At 41.2% G+C, this 11,484-nt stretch overlaps 1 pseudogene; it reads left to right on the top strand.

The window, feature by feature from the left end:
• The first annotated feature begins 812 nt into the window (after window positions 1-812).
• LOC134353305 (interferon-inducible GTPase 5-like) lies at window positions 813-10,222 on the top strand (annotated as a pseudogene).
• The last annotated feature ends 1,262 nt before the right edge of the window (window positions 10,223-11,484 follow it).

Below are 11,484 nucleotides of genomic sequence, written 5' to 3' on the forward strand. Positions count from 1 at the left end.
GTTTTTCCTGGCTACTCTGAAGTCATTATGTCACTAGAATTGAAGGTGGTGTCCCAGGCTTTTAATAGGAAGCACTCTTCACCATTCAGGGTTGGACAATTAAATGATGTTGTAGAGTCACCAATATTGTCTGCACACTTACTGATGTTGCCAGTGACAAATGAGGCATATTACTCGAGGTCTGCGTCCTCTCAGTTTCTGGCAGATTCTTTGAACATTTGCCAGTTCATCTATTCAAAACAGTCCTGAAGCATAGAGATTGCCTCATTAGGCCACACAGTGATGGTCCTCTTGACTGGTTTCTCCATTTCAGCAGTGGTTGGAATGCTGGTACAGTATTAATATCATGGAGATGCGCTCAGAGAGGCCAGGATGAGGGAATGGGATGGATTTGTGAGTACCGTGTCCGTTTGTATAACCATAATCAAATCTGTTTATCCCCCAGTGGCCATGGTGACGTGTTGGTGGAATTTGGATAAGATGTAATCCAACCAGTGAGGATACTCCCCACTGTGCATCTATAAACGTTTGTCTCTCACATTATTTTATGTTCATAGAAGTCTCCCTCGCGCTATTCAGTACCTCACGTTGCCTGTCCAAATGAACCGGGGTCAATTTCCAGTAACCCATTCACCCACCAAACCGCATGTCTTTGATATAGGAGAGGAAACTGGAATACACCAAAAATACCGACACGGTGACAAGAAAACATGCACATTCCACGCACAGACATCATCGAAGGTCAGGAGGACAGGACAGCTGCACCTCCCGCTCTGCCATTGTGTCACTCCGCGTCATCTCGCTGCCTGCAGGCAAAGATTGGTTTGCTTTCATTGCGAATGGGATTGAATATTGTGCAGTCATGAGCAAACTGATTTAGTTCTGACTTTAGAGGAAGGAAGGTCATGTATCATTCATTTGGAACTGGTTTTACCTGCCACTTGGACCTGATGAAATCCTACATCGATATCATCGTGCTGGATTGATTTATCTGCAAAACCCTGCAACAAGGCTTCGATCCTGACACAGGGCTGTTTGAACATTCTCTCCGGGATCCTGGGGATCCGTTCTCCCCAGCGGCTGGCATGTCTTTCCACAACCTAAAGCTATGATGACTCGTTCAGTTAGTTGGCTGCGGTAAATTATCCTCAATGTAGCTGGCTGGCTGAAGAAATGAGGAAGGGATAAATCAATTGGCAGGAGTGAAAGAGTACGTTGCGGTGATTTACCTATTATTCTGTAATACACTATATCTGAATGTACCGTCTGCACTCATCACACACAGAACCAGCAGAATTGAAAGAATAGTCACCCGGCAACAAATAATCTCATGTATATCTTTATTTCTTATTGGATAACACACATCAATCCGGGTGTACCTTTTGGAGCGGTATGCAGTGTGAATGAGAGCGGAAGCACAGAATGTACAAATCGCAACGGACTGCTGATCAAAACGGACTTTCACTGACGGAGCCTCCGTGATCAAAAATCCAGTGCAGGTAAAGACAAGAAATTGAATGACAAACTCAGTCTATTTATTCCCGTTACATAATTTAATACGATTCGATTGAGAAAATTGTGGGCAGTATATCCTGCGAGTTTGTAAGCAGGGTCTCGGTTTAAACGACCGTAAAAAAAATATAAAGCGCCAACAATTTGAGAGAAGTCATGAACAGGTGTTCCTTTGTCCTATTTTCTGCCTCTTTTGCTGGGCTGTGGGGATTTTACATCGGGGATCTGCGGGTTTTCGAGTTAAAATGAAGTTGAGGACGTAATAACAGCAACAAACTGCCCTGAATTGATAATCAAATCAGAAACAGGTTTAATATATATGAACATTGTCATAATTGCGGCAGCAGTACAATGCAATACATCATAAATGTAAAAAAAACTGAATAACAGTAAGTATAAATGTGTATATTAATTAGTTAAGTTAAAACAAGTAGTGCAAATCACAGAAAATAAGTTGTCGGTACATAAAGAGGTTAGGGTTTTTCCAGGAAAGGAGAGACCTGTGTGACGCAAATCACAATTGAAACAACCCCGAGGCGCTGCAATACAAGAGCTTATTGCAAACCACCCGGAAAAGAAATGAGGGAAAAAAGTTCCAGTTTACGTTTAGTTCACTTTTGCAGCCTTTCTGACTATATCCAGCACTGAATGAGATGTCATCAGAAGACCGCTTAACTCAAGGTACAGAGGGTCTAATAAAATCCTCTGATCCGCGGTCTTCCAGAAGAAGGTGTGGGGCTCAGCCGGTTCCGAGCTCGTCTTTCAAGTTTCCATCCGAACATGTAGCCTTTCAGAGTTAGCACACAGTTTATATTGGCTGTCCAGTGCATTTGTGAGAAAAGCTTCCGAAGAACTTACTGGAGCCAGCTAGCAGAGCGTGCTAAGATTTCAAGTGCGGGGTTATTTTAAGATTTATTTAAAGAGAGAGAAACAAAATATATTAGAGGAGAAATTCAGGGGGCATATCTAAAGTTGAAAGTGAGAAGTTGTAGAACCAGAAGGCAAGGGTGAGTTATTGGAAGCACGTTGTTTAAATGTAGAGAAATAGAAGTGGGGACGGTGGGGTCTGTCCCACAGAGGATAATGGGCAGCTAACAGACAATTCCCCTGGCCTCCATGGTTCCAGTAAAGAGAGTTCCTATCTGGATAAGCACTGGAATCACCAAATCATAGATGTTGTTGAATGTGTGCATTCAGGACCCTATACATCCCCCCTGATGATAGCAAAGAGAAGAAGGCATGTCCCAGGTGTCGCTAGATGCCGGCATTTTGAGGCATCACTCCTTGAAGATGTCATGAATGTTGGCGAGGCTAGTGCCAATGATGGAGCTGGCTATAGACATGACATCTTTCTCAGAATTGCTGGGAGTGTGAGTGCAAAATGCTCTTTTTCCCAAAGTGATTGCCATGGGCTTTCCATTGAGACAGTAACGTGGCACTATGCAGCACAAGGGTTTCTGTCACTTCACTTCAAGCTGGAGGCTGATTTATGATCATGTTTGACAGTCCAATAATTTTGACCATTTTGATTCACCTTCTATGTTCTGAGCTTCGCGATATGTCCTTCTTTCTAAGAACATTGATGAGGCACAACCGCCCTCAGAATCTCTTTCTTTAGGTTGACTGAAGCAAGGTGAGTAAACGCAAGTGTGTATTTTCTAGTTGCTTGCTTTAAACCAAACGTTACTAATGGTGATTTGCCTCAGTGTCATGGGAATGTCTGGTATGAAAAACATAACTCATTCTATCATCTCCTCTAGAAGTAGAAAAACCACACAAGAAAAGAAAAAAAGGCTCCCTGAGCATCTGATTAAATCACTCTTGTCACTGGAACGTTATACAGGCGAGCCAATGAGAGACAGAGATCAGGAATGGGAGGGTCAAGCTCCAGGTAGGTCGGAAATTACGCACATTGTTTCTGCACAGCTCTCCTGCATCAATCCTGCATCAATTTCATCATGGTAGACCTGGACATTAAAGGAAGAATGGTACCTTTCCTCTTAAGCATGGTACATGATGGAGGTGAAGATACATGAGAAAATTTTATCTCACACTAAAACCCTGGTCCATTCTCTTAGAGGTCTTTTTATTGTTAAAATAGCATAAACAGGCAGTATCTTGAAACCTTGCGAGCGCCATCACTTCATCCTCTTTGTGGTACTAGTAGAAAATTTAACTGTTTTGGGTAGCATATGATGCACCAGTCTAACTCCTTGTGTACTGCTGGAACTTGATTCATTTTAGGAAATTGAGGGGTAAACCTGCATGTATCTGACTTCTGCCTCACAAGCAGTGGATGGCTTCAGGGGTGTCAAGAGTTTTCAATAGGATTCCCCACCCCCCTCCATTATTCTGAACTCCATGAAGACAGGCCCAGAGCTATGAACCACCTCTTATACATTAATTGGTTCAGCCTCCGGTACATTTTCATGAATATACTCTGGTCTCTCTACAATACTAGCATATCCTCTTAAGAGGATGCTAAGAGGATGTAGGGTGACTTGGATAGGTTGGGTGAGTGGGCAAACTCATGGCAGATGCAATTTAATGTGGATAAATGTGAAGTTATCCACTTTGGTGGCAAAAATAGGAAAACAGATTATTATCTGAATGGTGGCCGATTAGGAAAAGGGGAGGTGCAACGAGACCTGGGTGTCATTATACACCAGTCATTGAAAGTGGGCATGCAGGTACAGCAGGCAGTGAAAAAGGCGAACGGTATGCTGGCATTTATAGCGAGAGGATTCGAGTACAGGAGCAGGGAGGTACTACTGCAGTTGTACAAGGCCTTGGTGAGACCACAGCTGGAGTATTGTGTGCAGTTTTGGTCCCCTAATCTGAGGAAAGACATCTTTGCCATAGAGGGAGTACAAAGAAGGTTCACCAGATTGATTCCTGGGATGGCAGGTCTTTCATATGAAGAAAGACTGCATGAACTGGGCTTGTACTCGTTGGAATTTAGAAGATTGAGGGGGGATCTGATTGAAACGTATAAGATCCTAAAGGGATTGGACAGGCTAGATGCGGGAAGATTGTTCCCGATGTTGGGGAGGTCTAGAACGAGGGGTCACAGTTTGAGGATAGAGGGGAAGCCTTTTAGGACCGAGGTTAGGAAAAACTTCTTCACACAGAGAGTGGTGAATCTGTGGAATTCTCTGCCACAGCAAACTGTTGAGGCCAGTTCATTAGCTATGTTTAAAAGGAAGTTAGATATGGCCCTTGTGGCTACAGGGGTCAGAGGGTATGGAGGGAAGGCTGGGTTCTGAGTTGGATGATCAGCCATGATCATAATAAATGGCGGTGCAGGCTCGAAGGGCCGAATGGCCTACTCCTGCACCTATTTTCTATGTTTCTATGTTTCTATCCTATTATGGATAAGGGGTATAAAACTGCTCACAATAATCTGAGTGCAGTCTGTCCAATGCCTGATAAAGCATCATATGGTTCCTATAATATTCTACGTAGTCCTCTCAAATGTTGCATTTGCCTTCCTATCCACATTAGAAAATAATCTACATATTTATTCCTTCTACCAAATTGCCCAACCATACACTTCACTACACTGTATTCCTTCTGCCACGTCTTTTCCTATTTCCTGATCTGTCCAAGTCCTTCTGCAGAATCCCTGCTTCCTCAACACTGACCTCGATGGAACACCACAAGTCACTGGCAGCCAAACAGAAAAGGAATAAAGAGCTGATGTTTCAGTCCTGATGAAAGGCCTCAGCCTGAAAAATCAGCTCTTTATTGCTATCCATAGATATGTAATGCCTGACCTGAGTTCCTCCAGCATTGTACGTGTGTTACCTTTATTCCCACTGTCTGCTTTTGGCCAGTCAGCCAATCATCTATTCATACTCCTGACAGTTTTCAGAAGATCAATGTTCAGTCCTACCTCTCATTTACTATTTATCTCTGAAAAAGTAAACATTTTGTTTCCTCTTTTATATTAGTTGTTAGCTTACCTTCAAATTTATCATTTCACTCGTTAATGTTTTCTGCCCAGTTGCCTTCTGTTTGGTTTTTAATAACTTCCCAATCCTCTAGATTCCCAGTATTATTTGCTACATTGTATGTCCTCTATTTTGCTTTAATGCTGTCTTCACTTTTCCTGTTGCCATGGTAGCCTCATCCTCCCTTTAGACTGCTTCTCCTTTGTAATGAACCGATCCTGTCTTCTGAATTGGCTGCCAGTGACTGATGTTGTTCTGCTGGGTTCTGTGTTGGGACTGCTTCTTTTTACACTGTATGTCAATGACTTGAATGATGGAATGATGGCTTTGTGGCAGGTAATACAAAGATAGGTAGAGGGACAGGTAGTCTTGAGGAAGCAGGGAAGAAAGGAATTAGGCAGATTAGGAGAAGGGGCAAAGAAGTGACAAAAGGCACGTAGTGTTGGGCAATATATGGTCAGGCACTTTGGTAGAAGGAAGAAAGGTGTACACTATTTTCTAAACAGGGAGGAAATTTAAAAAATTGAACTGCAAAGCAACTTGCGATTCCTCATGCAGGATTCCCTAAAGGTTCATTTGAAGGCTAAGTTGGTGATGAGGAAAAATGCAATGTTAATATTCATTTTGAGCAGACTAAAATATAAAAGCGGAGGCTTTAGAAGGCATTGGTGAAGTCTCTCAAAGTATTGTGAGCAGATGTGGGCCCCTTATTTAAGGAAGGATGTGTAGACAAAGGTGATTCATGAGAATGATTGCAGGAATGAAAGGATTATCATAGGAGAAGCGATTAGTGGCAGTGGGCTGTCACTTCCAGGTTATTCAGTATATTTTAGGTGGAGGATGACAAGTACTTGTTTAGTCGGGGTATGAAGATTTCGAGGAAAAGGCAGGCAGGAGAATGGTGTTGTGATGGAACTGGACCAGCCAAGATGAAATGGCAGAGCAGACGATGGGCCAATTGGCCTAATTCTGCTCCTATGTCTAATGGAGTGATTATTTTGAAAATCTCCAACCGTTACTCTTCTGTCATTCCTGCTAGTGTTACATTCCAGTGAACTTTGACCTGCTCTCTTCTCCTGCTTCAGTAATTCCCTTTATTGCACTGTAATACGGATACATCCAATTTTATCTTCTCCCTCTCAAACTGCAGGATGTATTCTATACTAGTATGATGACTGCCTCCTAAGGGTTCCTTTACCTTTGGCCCCTTAATCAAATCTGATTACACAACACCCAATCTAGAATTTCCCCTCATGGTTTCCACCAGAAACAGTTTGAAAAAAACCATCTTGTGGGCATTTTACAAATTCTTTCCCCTGGAATTGAAAACCAAACTGATTTTCCAATAAATCTGCATATTGCAGTCTGGCATGGGCAACTTTACATTACCCTCTTTACATGCCTTTTCTATCTTCCTTTCTAATTTGAACCCCACATTCTTGCTACTGTTTGGAGGTTGATATAAAGCTTCCACGAGTGTCTTTTTTCAACCCTTGTTGACTGCATCTTCTAATCATAAGCCTTTCCTTTTGAGTGGCTTTATTTATTTATTTCTTTAAAAAACAAAGCCATTCCAACATCTCTGCACAGCTGCCTTTCCTTTTCATATGATGTGTATCCTTGGATGTTAAGCTCTCAGCTGTGATCTTCCTTCAACCATGACCCAGTGATGCCCACATCATCATACCTGGCAATCTGTAACTGTGCAATGAGATCACGACTTTATTATACATACATCGTGCCTTGAAATATAACAGGTGTTTCCGTAGGCACCACCTTTTTCAATTTTGTCTCCATGTTTCTGAAGATAATTTCTTATCCCTTACTAAACATTAATTCATTTATTTGTAGATTTCTGTAACCTCTCCTGGATTCTCCTTCCCTTTAATGTTATCCTGACCTTTCCAAGCTGCTCAACCCACCCCCTACAATTTAGTTTAAAGCCTACCACAGCCCCAGTTATGCGATTTGCCAGGGTTCTTGTCCCAGCATAGTTCAGGTGGAGCCTGCTCCATCAGAACAGCTCCCTTTCTCCAACACTGATGCTAATATTCCACAAATTCAAACCCACTTCTCCTACACAAAACTTTGACAACTCATTTAACTTTCTGATCGTATAAACCCTGTGCAGATTGCACGCTGCTCAGGTAGCAATCCAGAGATTATTATCTCTTTGTTTCTGCATTTTAATTTGATCCCCAGCTTCTTAAATTTCCTCAGCATAAAATCTCCCCTTGTTCTTCCAATGTCAATGGTACTGACATGAATCACAAAAAAACTGAACCTTATGTGACGTTGCAGCTCTCTGGACAAAGGTTGAGATCTATGTACTCCGTTAGTTAAATCAGTGGTGGTTAAGCAAATCAAAGCATATTAACCGACCAGAGGGTACTGAGAGTGTGGAATGAGCGGCTAGTGTAAATGGTGCATGTGAGCAATGTTAATGTTTCAGAAAATTTGGATAGGTACAGCAATATTAGGGGTATAGAGGGCTGTGCACCCAGTGCAGGTCAATGTGAGAAGGCAGTTTAACTCATTTTGGCATGGACTAAAGGGCCTGTGTCTGTGCTGTATTTTTCAGTGACTCGACTGATGCACATTATAATAACAAATATAGATATCTGCTGGGTAGTAAAGAGCACCTAGACCATTACTAGGAAGAACTGACATGCGCACACTCAGTGAATACCATGACAAACAATAAAAATGGAAATTGTTTCAATTGAGAACTTTAGTGGAACATATTTTCTTTCAGTGAACAGATGGCAGAGAATGAGACCCCTTCATTCTTCACACAGGAAGAACTGAGCAAACTGAAGTCTGATTCTGAAACAGGTGGGGTGGAAAAAGTAAAACCACTGATAGAGAAGAAAGTAACTGATCTGGACAAGACAAAGCTTAACATCGCAGTGACGGGAGAATCAGGAGCAGGAAAATCCACCTTCATCAATGCCATGAGAGGAGTTTGGAGCAAAGATCTGGGTTCAACTGAAGTTGGGACCACAGAAACAACAAAGGAGCCAACCGGATACTCACATCCCACTCTGCCCAATATTCGCTATTGGGACCTGCCAGGGATTGGAACTACACAGTTTCCAGCAGGTACATATCTCACAGAAATGAAATTCAAACGATATGATTTCTTTATTATAATCTCTGATTGTTGATTCAAAGAATGTGATGTAAATCTTGCCAAAGAGATTAAACGGCTGGGAAAAAAATTCTATTTTGTCCGCTCTAAGATTAATGACAATCTTAGGTCCATGAGGATACAAAAGAGGGTTATTAATGAAGAAGAAGAGCTAGAAAAAATTCGGAGTGACTGTGTCAGGAGGCTGAAAGAGGCAGGAGTTCCGGATCCATCTGTGTTCCTGATATCCAGTTTACAGCCAGATCATTTTGATTTCATTCGGTTACCTGAAGGGCTTGAAGGTGATCTAAATAATGTAAAGAAAAGGATCTTTGTCCCTGGCCCTTCCAAATCTAAGTGTGGAGATGTTCAGAAGAAATATGAGATTCTGAGAAAATTTATCTGGATGTTTGCAACACTCTCTGGGGGATTGGGAGCGGTCCCATTTCCCGGCTTCTCTCTCGCTTGTGATATCAGTATATTGATTGGAGCCATTGTCTCCTTCTGGAAATGCCTGGGTCTGGATGATGCTTCTCTTCAAAGTCTGGCCAACAGAGCAGGAAAACCTGTGGAAGAGCTGAAGGAGACCATAAATACTCCACTGTTGGGGGAAATAACCCAAGATGTAATTATGAGGATAGCTTGGGGTGCAGCTGCTGTTACCATTTCAGCCCTGCAATTCACTCTCAACTTTGTCCCGGTTATTGGCAGCATTTTTGGAGCAGGCTCATCATTTCTCATGACGTACAACATACTGAGTGCGGCACTGAAGGATCTTACAGAGAATGCAGAGAGAGTGGTGAAAGTTGCCTTTGAAACTGATTAACTGAGCTGTACAAACATCTACCAAGAGAGTTTATATCATGCCGTGCTTAATAATTTGATGTTATCTAACACCAAATCCTTCTTTAATTCTACTCAATAATGTTCACTTCTGCTGCATACATCCCCGGAAATATTTTTTATGCATTACTGAATGGGGTTGGGAAGGAGTTTCCGATCTGTGGCATTTGGAAAACTGGTGCAAAATTAACAGTGTTAATCAATCAATTAAACTTTAAAATTACGCTATGTCTGCCTTCAGAATTGTACAGAAAGGGTGGACCTGATAAATATTGGCCTATATACGGCACAGCTGGGTAGACCACCAGGCAGTAATCAGGAACACCTTGCATTACGCAGCCAATTACTTGTTTAAATATAGAACTGTACCCACTAAATGATAGCAGGTACTTGTGTGCATGCGTATAAATGTCTGTGTCAATTGAGATGATCTTTCAACCAATGATTTACAACTGGTGTCATCCCAACCATATGATATTAACTATCGGGAAGATGTTCCCTGTGTGCTTATCAACCAGTTCAGTTTCACTTACCTTAAAGAGAACCTTTCAACAATTTAAAAAAACATAGTTAGAGATTTTGGCACAAGGCTTATGGCAAGATCTGGGATCAATGAAGGGATTGCATATTTGGATCTCATTTAAAAATTGTCTGTAATTCTCCCTTCTGTAGGATCTGTGAGATCACATGAACACTCATACATACAGCACAGCAAGTCAGATTTATTCTAAGTAGTTTATCAGTACCTGTTAATAAATCACAATGTAAAAATTAAGGAATATTGCAAGGAAACAGAATAAATTACATGTTATTGAAATAAACATAAAATGTTACATTGTTATAACTGTAAATTAAGCTCACATTGTATTATCTTCACTCTGATTGAGCTTAACTCCTCCTTTATGAAGACTTGAAGGGAGCAGCTCTGGATGATACCAGTGCTGTGCCACATCCAATATCTCAAATTATTCCAAACTGCTTCAGAAATGAAACTCACTCTTGTGATATTATTGAAAATACACTGTTTGTGATTGTGCAAATTACATTCAGTCTTTGCCACTGCAAATCCAGTTTACAGGAATTGTATTGTATCCCATCATCAACATGAAACTGGATTTTCTTTTTTGTCAGATGAAAAGATCCTGCCTAGTAAATGCTAACTTGTTTTAACTGTTCTGTGGCATTCCTGCTGTAGAAACTCTGATAAACAGATTAATAAATTGTCTTGCTTCAATGTGATTCTCGCGTGCACCTGGTGAAAAATAAAAGAAAATGCCATAGTTGCTGGAAAACTGAAATGAAAACCAACTGAGAGAGATGCTCACCAAATCAGACAGCATCTACAGTAAGAACAGGAAATTTCATGATCCAAATCATTTCTCTTCATTTGAAACTGCATCAAAGGTTTCTTCAAACATTCCAATGATTCCTCCTTGTATACCAGATGGACACAGAAATCAACGTCAGTGCAGCGTGTGAATTAATGTCGTCTTTGTTTGGCTATTATCACTAAAACATCACAAAATATTGTTGACTCAATGTAGAATACAGAGTAAAACATTGAAATGTGTGAAGTAAACTTAATTACTTTAAATCTTGGCAATTAATTCAATGCTTTGCTGCATTGATGAGTATTTAGTTTGTGTGGGGAAAATAAGTCAATATAATTGAAGTAAACAGTAGACATTATGCCATTGATATTAAGAAGTGAGCACTTAGTGCTCCCACGCTGACTTCCCTGGACTTCAATTTTCAGTGAAATTAGCCAGTCTCCAGCAGAGACATCGTGGCACCTGCTTTACACCATCATCATCAAAGGAGCTGTGTTCAGGACTGGTGCCATCGAAAACACAAGAGATTCTATTCTGTCAGCTGTTCCCTCCTTCACATTTTCCTGCCTTTTTTTTCTGCGTTGGAATAGGTTTCTCCCAAATGCTTTATTTCAGTTCATTTGGCCACTGTAAGTTGCCATAAGTGCAGGCAAGTCATAGGATTGATGGGAACATGGGATGAGTGGGTTACGGAGCAAATTATTTGGGAAAGTTA

Source organism: Mobula hypostoma, chromosome 10 (assembly GCF_963921235.1).
Source record: "Mobula hypostoma chromosome 10, sMobHyp1.1, whole genome shotgun sequence".
Lineage (NCBI taxonomy): Eukaryota > Metazoa > Chordata > Chondrichthyes > Myliobatiformes > Myliobatidae > Mobula > Mobula hypostoma.